We start from the raw sequence: 8,378 nt of genomic DNA, 5'->3' as shown, positions 1-8,378 counted from the left end.
CCAGTTTCTCAATGTCCTTTCTGAATTGTGGCGCCCAGAACTGGACACAATATTCTAGGTGGGGCCTGACCAAAGCAGAATACAGTGGCACTATTACTTCTCTTGATCTAGACACTATACTTCTGTTGATGCATCCTAAAATAGCATTGGCCTTTTTAGCTGCCGCATCACACTGTTCACTCATGTTCAATTTGTGGTCTACTTGGACTCCTAGATCCCTTTCACACGTAGTTTCATTCAGCCAGGTGTCACCCATCCTATGCAAAAGTACTTATTGCTTATGCAAAAGTACATATAAACAAATAACACATCAACTTGCTAAAGGTTATAAAGCAGTGATTACAAAAAGATAAAAGCTAATATTTGAATATAATTATCAACTAATATTTGGGGAAATTTATACAGATCGGTAACACAGTATCAAAACCCCTTCTATAGACAATGATCTTGCCTTTTAAAAAAAATCTACATTCTAAAATTCATGCAAAAATCAGAGCTGGAATTAATTTTTAATTTTCACATTTAAATTGTAAATTAATCTATCTGTATTTTTCAAGCCTTAATATTTAAATACTTGCACTTTTCATATGTTTTAAAATAAATTTTGATGTACTTGGGTAGGAAATACACTTTCTAGCTAATTATAAAGCAGTTACTTACTCTGGACAAAAATAACTAAACACCTGCTATTAATAGGCATGGGATGTAGCAGGGCCCAGCAATCCTTCCTGGCCCAATAAGGAGATTCTCTGTGGAGCCACCACTGCTCTCAGAGTCCTGCTAGAACACAGGTGACCAGAGGGTGGGAGCTGCTAAGCAACAGATCTGGTTTTGTTCTAGCAGATCTCAATCTTCTTCTTTTCTCCCCCATCAATTCTGCAGCTACATTGTGGACAGAAATAGCTATGGATCTAGTGAATGCAGGGGTGTTTCGGGGGGGGGGGGGGGGCAGACTGCACCAGGTAATACTTTAGAGGAGGGTGTCTGGCTTCCAGTGTGCGGTATACTGCTGCACCTCTCCACAGATAGATTGTGACTCCTGGAGAATGAAAGTCTTGGAAAGTCCTAGACCACCTGCCCAGACGCAGCAAGGAGGCCAGCCAGGATGCTGTCAGCATGCCACAGCAAACTCCTGGATACCTCTTCCAAAATGGTACCTGGATCCCTTCGGGACTTGTGAACAAAGTGGATCGACTGGAACAATCCGGGATATGGACAATCCATTTGAGTGCCCCGGTCCATCAGTCTTGAGCAGAAAGTAGACCAAAGTCTTTCTCTTCCACAGTGACCTGATTTATTTCTCAGGAACCATTGACCTGGCAGCTCCAAGTCTGGAGGTGACATCTTGACACTGACTGGGGTGACACTAACCCTAGTGATGCCACTGAGTTAATGTAAAGTTACTTTTGCTTAACTCGCAAACCAGAACACATTGTTTCAGGTCTCCCAATGGCTAATGCCAGCAGGAAGATAGTGGTAGTAGTGTTATGGCCAAAAGAATTATGTGAACATACTAGAGTCTTTAGGTGAATGAGCATATCCATGCACACTGGTGGAGAGAGACTTCTAAAGCATCTCAACATCTTCCTGCCAACAGATCTGGCTGAGAATTGCAATGTCACCTATGATGCATTCTGAATGGTATACAGTGTAGAACCTCTTGCACAATCAATAATGCAATATCACAAGCAATGGTTGTGCAAAACATTTAAGAAGAGTACATGAGTGGGTTAATTCAAAACAGAATAAGACTCAAAGGAGGTGTAACTAGGGACTATGTATTGTAACTTTATTTACAATAACATGCTTTAGGATCTTCCCTGTACTAGATACTGTGAAATATAAAATGAGGCTTAACTCAAAAACATAACAATCAGTACCAAAACCAGTAATATTTACCTTTTATCTTGCACTAGGGAAAGAACTGCAGCTTCTACCTCTGGTGGCTTGTCTTTACTGTTTTATTATAAACTTTCAGTAATGCTTACTGCTTTAATATTGTCATACAAATTACCTTGTGAGGTTTGCCTAAAATAAAATCAATATATAATACCTTAAATATTCTTGGATTGATACAAGAACAAGAATGCTACTTTTCACACTGATCACTCAAACACTGAAATCAAGACTGATGCAGTCTCAAACTGAGAGATCACAAAAGATAAGGACAAGTAATTGGAAAGTTTCATGCAGGACAAAGAGCTCACACAACCTTTGTCAAAGGCCTACTAACTTTCCCCAGTGCAAAGCTGGTACAACAGCAGGCTTTTGCTGAGACCCATGGAATAAGAATCAACTGTCTAAATTAAATTGTTCTTCACAACTCCAGTAGACTCACTGAATCAATAACACCTTAAGGCTTACTAGTATAGTTTATCCAGTCTTTTTTTTTTTTTTTTTTTTTTGGTCTAAAATAAGTTTATTCAAAATGATAAGTAGAGTTCATTTGAAACTACATACTAGCCAGTAATTTTTTGTTGCTGTTGTTATATGCTTTCAAGTCATTTCTGACTTATGGTGATGCTAAGCTGAACCTATCATGGGGTTTTCTTGGTAAGATTTATTCAGAGGAGGTTTGCCTTTGCCTCCTTCTGAGGCTGAGAGCATATGACTTGCCCAAGGTCACACAGTGGGTTTCTGGCTGAGTGGAGAATAAAAACCTGGTCTCCAGAATCATAGGCCAACACTCAAACCACTACACCATGCTGGCTCCTAGTAATTAAATGCAATAATCCAATACAACACAATCTGCATTAAACTTTAGTTCACTGTAAGTGGTTAAGAAACAAATATTATTGCATTTGAATCCAGACCAATAACAAATAAGGTTTAGCTCTAAATGTGCCTACCCTCAAGATTATGAAATTTACACTACAATTACACTAGTTTACACCGTTTCGCTTTATACAAATTTGATGTACTACCTGGATTTCTCCCAGAAATGCTTAAAAGCATTTCCTCTGTGATTGATTTTTTTTCTAAAAAGCTACCCAGAATATATATGTGATGGAAAGGCATTTGAAGGATGAGGAAAAATTAGTTAATACGGTAAGAAAAGAAAGCTAAAGAACAGGTAGAATGATTTTACATTCTCTCCAGCAGGCCACTGTGAGCAGATCCTGACAGACATAAACAAAGTCACTGTTTAAGCATTTAGGTTTTTCTTAAGGTAAGTAAATGTAAACTTTTGTAGCTCACCATTCAACTTTACTGGGATCTCAGTATGAACAAGTATCTCTTTTATTAACATAGTTCCCAGATGGAGCCCCATCAATAGACATTTTATATTCCACCTGCAGATCTAACTATTACTCAGGGTTTTATTTGACAATAACATTTTTACAACACAGCCTGCAGGCAGACAGGAGACTGGCACTCAGATGACAGCACTGGTAAAGCTGCCAAGTGGCCTTAATGGAAATTGCTTCTGCTTTTTTTTTTTTAAGTATGTTGGATAGTCCACAATCCATACTAACTGGCTAATTCTGTTTTTTGTCCCAGAAAATATGAGATCAAAACTAGGTCCCCATAAATTAACCATGTTCTCATATTCTCTTGCAATTGTGAACTTCTCTGGAAACAATTTGTTTCACAGGTCATCTTGCCTTCAGTTTACAAGACTTGCAATGGAATGTAAAGAAGAATTAAATAAGGAATTATTGACTACTGGGTAAGGATGGTTGAAAGTATATAGGCAATAGCTACTGAAACCTCACAAGCTACCAGGATCACCAAATAGGACTGGCAGGTCTAGACACAGTGCTTTAGCATCTTTCCTCGTGACTAACTGCATCCTTCCCATGACTAGGAAACCAGAATAATTATGCAAAGTAAAAGTAAATATAGATTGAGTAGCCCTTATCTGAAATGCCTGGACCCAGAAGCATTTCAGAATTGAGATATTTTTTTTAATTATTATTATTTTTGGAATACACAAATAATGTAATGTACCCATACTGTATTTGCAAGGTTGGAGAGAGACATAAGGATCTGTGAAGTGGTGGGAGGTGTAGATTTACACTGAGTACTATGCTTGGATTCCCTTCATTTCACAGATCCTCAGTCTTTCTCCAGCCTCACATCTTTTTGCTGCCAGCTGTCTGCTTCTGTTTTTGAGGCATCAGTTGCAGCACTCTACTTGTTCATTTTTCTCTATCCTAGTGTCTTGTTCACTCCCTACTTAGATTGTGTATGAAACACAAGACTGGTGAGAGACTGAGGTTCTGAGAGATCAACAAGCAGGAGTGCCACACCATCTCAAAGCTGGAGAGTGGGTCACAGGTGGGAAGGGTTTTGGATTCTGATTTTTGGATTAAGGTGTTCAACCCATATAAGAAATTGACTTATTTTCCATAAATTATACTTATCAGAGTAGCCTTTCTCAGTACAGGATGTCAGTCTTTTGGTAAACTATTTGGTAAATGACTTGTAACACAATTTCACAAGTACAATCTATTAAATGCTACAAAATACTGCAAGTGAATTTTTTGTTTGATGAAAAGGTTAATAGACAGGACTGCATGTATCTCACACTTGTGCAGGTTTACTGAACAAACATAGTTCTACCATTTACACAATGAAAACAACATCAGAAACATATTTGTCAAATCAAACAAAATGCACAGGGGATAGGGGTTCAAGAAACAGTGCCTACAGAAGCCCCCATCCCTAAATATGTGGCCACTGAAAACACTGTAAGAATTTGGAGCCTGTGCTCGAGCTCCCCATCCAATCCTTCCATTTTATGAAACAATGACTGGTGTGGGGAATAAGGGGCAACAAATACCATACACACTTGTTTTAAAATGAATCAGAGCTAGATCAACCTACTCAACGTGTTCTACTCAAGAGTGTTGAAGTCTTCACTTTTACCCATGATTAAAGCTGTAACAGATGCCCAGAATTAAAGCTTTAATCGCTTTCATACAAAATATCGTGATAGTATGGAGCCTATAAATTCATAGCATCCAGGAGAGCTAAGTCATGGGGAAAGGAGAAGAAAAGACAAAAGATCTACTAGACTTAATAAGGAATCACTCTGCTCCTCCTCCTGCAGTGGAAGGCCATCCCCTACAGCAAGGATGGTAACATGTAGCCTGAAGTGGCCCCCAAGGTTGCTCAACTGGCCCGCCTTTCCCATGAAAATAAACAAATAAATATTTTTCAGCAAAAAATGTGTAATTGCCACTCCCATGCCTATGTTTTCAGAAACATACTCTCTCTCTCTCTTGTGTGTGTGTGTGTGTGTGTTGTGTATATACACACACACACACACATATACATATACACATACATAAAAATAATAATGAATAAATAGTATATTACACAAACTTCATTCTTCATGAACAAGTTGGGTATCACTCATAAAGATTGCAACAGACAACTAAACCTATCATTAAGAAAATTATTGCTTATCAATTACGACTTTCTGTGTGATAAGTCTTCTTTTGTTGTGCAATACTAATCATTGCTGAGACGAATTGTTTGAAATAAATTATAAATCATTTTGGAATATTATATGGCTGGTTGAGAGATAGCATATTAATATTTAAGATAACTTATTATTAAACACATAATCTGATTTGATTTCTATACGAAGCAGGATCAGTATACATACCTTAATAGCTACAAAAACTCTTCATAACTGAGCCTCTGGCTAGCTGCAGCAACACTTGGGGGGAAGGAGGACGTGATGGAAATAGGCTAGTGCAGCACAGAATAGCAGCGCCACAATGCCAAATTCTAAGGGAAAACAGAAAGAAATTAAAATAAGAAATGTAATACAGAAGATGACAGGCACAACCCACCAAATGTCATGCTTAACACACAGGAAACATTGTTCTTGAACCATGTTAAAAGTTATTAATACGTGAAACATTCCAGTGCCTATCCAGTGAGCTTCTTTTCTATCCATTGGGCCAGTGCGTTCCATGTGAAGGATCTTGACAAGATTTGAATTTTTAACAGTTCTTTTGAGTTTATTATTATAATGTTACTAGCATGCTAAAAGGTAGGAGCAATAATTATAATAATAGGATGTGTACAGGAACTTAGATTTCTAGGATTTGCAGATCAAGGAATTCGCAAGAAGGACCTAGTAATGAAAATCCATAAGTTTATTCCATTTGTCGACAAAGGAAACATTGAACTCAGTGGAATTCAAGTTCCAAAAGCTGAGAACCCCGAACAAGACAAATGGCTCTTTTATATATTCAAGACAAAGAAGGTTCTTCAATAACCTGATTGGCTAATTACAATTTTAAACATACAGAATTCTTACAATCAGAACAGAAATACATGCTACATTAAAACTGCATCATCACTATTTACCCCCCTGTAGAATCAGTAGTCCCTTCTAACCTTGCGTCTGAATGTCTACTATGTATCCTATCCAGTAGTTTATGTTATCTTTCTACTGGTGCCAGCTCCCTCTGGGTCAGAGCACTCACTATTCCTTCGTAGTACTCCAAGCCTTTATTCAAACTAGTCTCTGGCTGACAAAGGTGACTCCATCTTCTAGAGTGTTTATATTTCAAAAAGAAATTCCACCACAGAGGCAGTGGCTTAGTGGGTAGATGCCAATTGTGATGATCGTAAGATTGGAAGGTTGGCAGTTCAAAGCCTAAGTGCTGCATGATGGGGTGAGCTCCTTTCACTAGTCCCAGCTTCTGCCAACCTAGCAGTTCGAAGCATGCAAATGCAAAGCAGGTTACCACTTTAGTGAGAAGGTAAAAGAGTTCATGCAGTCATGCTGGCCACATGGCCACTGGAATAATCCTTGGATAACACTGGCTCTTCGACTTAGTAATGGAGATGAACACCCCTCCACACACAACACACACACACCCACAGTCTGTTTATGACAAGCATTCATGTTAAGTGAAAACCTTTACTTTTATACCTTTACCTAAATAAATAACTAAGTATTTATCATCTCCTTCCCTGTACTGTCTCGCTAGTCTCAGTATTATAACAATGCCAGGCAGCAGGATTGACCTCAATCCATGCTCTGGTGACTACTCATGTGTAAGAGGTTCTGGGATATTGTTGCCTTAAAGGGAGAGGATCCTAGGATTTTTGCATATTATTCCTTCCAGTAAGCAGCTAATGGAGAGTGGCTGCTATTTCCCTCACCTTGCAAGCAAGTGGCAAATTGAAATCCTCAAACTAAAATACTTAAACTTCAGCTTTGCCAGGACAGTACAGTGGACCCTTGTTATACGCTGGGGTTTGGTTCCAAGATCACCCGTGTATAACAAAATCTGTGTATGCTCAAGTCCCATTAAATATAATGACATACCAAAATGGTGTCCCTTATAAAAAATGGAAAATCAAGGTTTGATATTTGAAATTTATACTTTTTGGGAACATTTTCAAACCGTGTATGCTTGAATCCGTGTATTAAAAAATCTGTGTATAAGAAGGGCCAACTGTATATACAGGCTGAGTCTCCCTTATTCAGAATTCTGAAATCCAAACTACTCCAAAATGGCTGAAACAGTGACACCTTTGCTTTCTGACGATTCAATCTATACAGATTTTCTTTAATGCACAAAATTGTTAAAAATATTGTACAAGTCTGCATACCCACTGCAGAAATAATCCAGGCTGACACCACTTTTAACTGTCATGGCTCAATGCCATGGAATTCTGGAAAATGTAGTTTGTTGCAGCGTCAGAGCTCTCTGACAAAGAAGGCTAAATACAGTATCTCACAAAACTACAATTCCCAGAATTCCATAACAATGAGCCATGGCAGTGGTGTCAATCCGGATTAATTCTACAGCACAGATGCAGCCTACAATCACCTTCAGGCTATGTGAAAAAGGTGTGTATGAAATAAGCATGAATTTTGTTCATTAGACTTGGGTCCCATCTCCAAGTTATTTCATTATGTACTTACATGCAAATATAGGTATTTCAAAATCTAAAACACTTCTGGTCTCAAGCATTTCAGGTCAATTTGGAGCACAAGGGAGCTGAGGGATTCATGCGGCCCATGGGTTGCACTTTCCCCACCTTCATGTGGGCCCAATCTACCTGGCTATTCTCCCAGTGTTTTTGTATTTGACCTTTTATTTGTGCAGATTATAGACCACAACTGAATTATTTATTAAATTTCAGATTTCTAAATAAAACAAATGATCCCAGATGGCATTTGCTTGAGTTATTAACCTTGTACATATTTGTAGTTCTTGTTCAGCATACTGTGCTACTATGGTTAATGATGATATGAGTGATCTCATATCAGCAGTGGACATCTACCTTTTGGTAGTAACTTCCTATATTAAGAAAGGTCAAGACAAACTTAAACAACGGAATTGTAATAGCTTGTCTGTGTGTGTGTGTGTGTGTGTGTGTGTGTGTGTGTGTGTGTG

At 38.3% G+C, this 8,378-nt stretch overlaps 1 protein-coding gene across 1 annotated transcript in view; it reads left to right on the top strand.

Moving 5' to 3' along the window:
- Positions 1-8,378, top strand: part of SLC49A4 (solute carrier family 49 member 4) — a 219,250-nt gene that overhangs the window by 52,803 nt on the left and 158,069 nt on the right.

The sequence above is a fragment of the Sceloporus undulatus genome, chromosome 1 (genome assembly GCF_019175285.1).
Source record: "Sceloporus undulatus isolate JIND9_A2432 ecotype Alabama chromosome 1, SceUnd_v1.1, whole genome shotgun sequence".
NCBI classification, from domain to species: domain Eukaryota; kingdom Metazoa; phylum Chordata; class Lepidosauria; order Squamata; family Phrynosomatidae; genus Sceloporus; species Sceloporus undulatus.
Note: the sequence above shows the minus strand (reverse complement) of the source record. Positions and strands in the feature narration are given on the sequence as shown.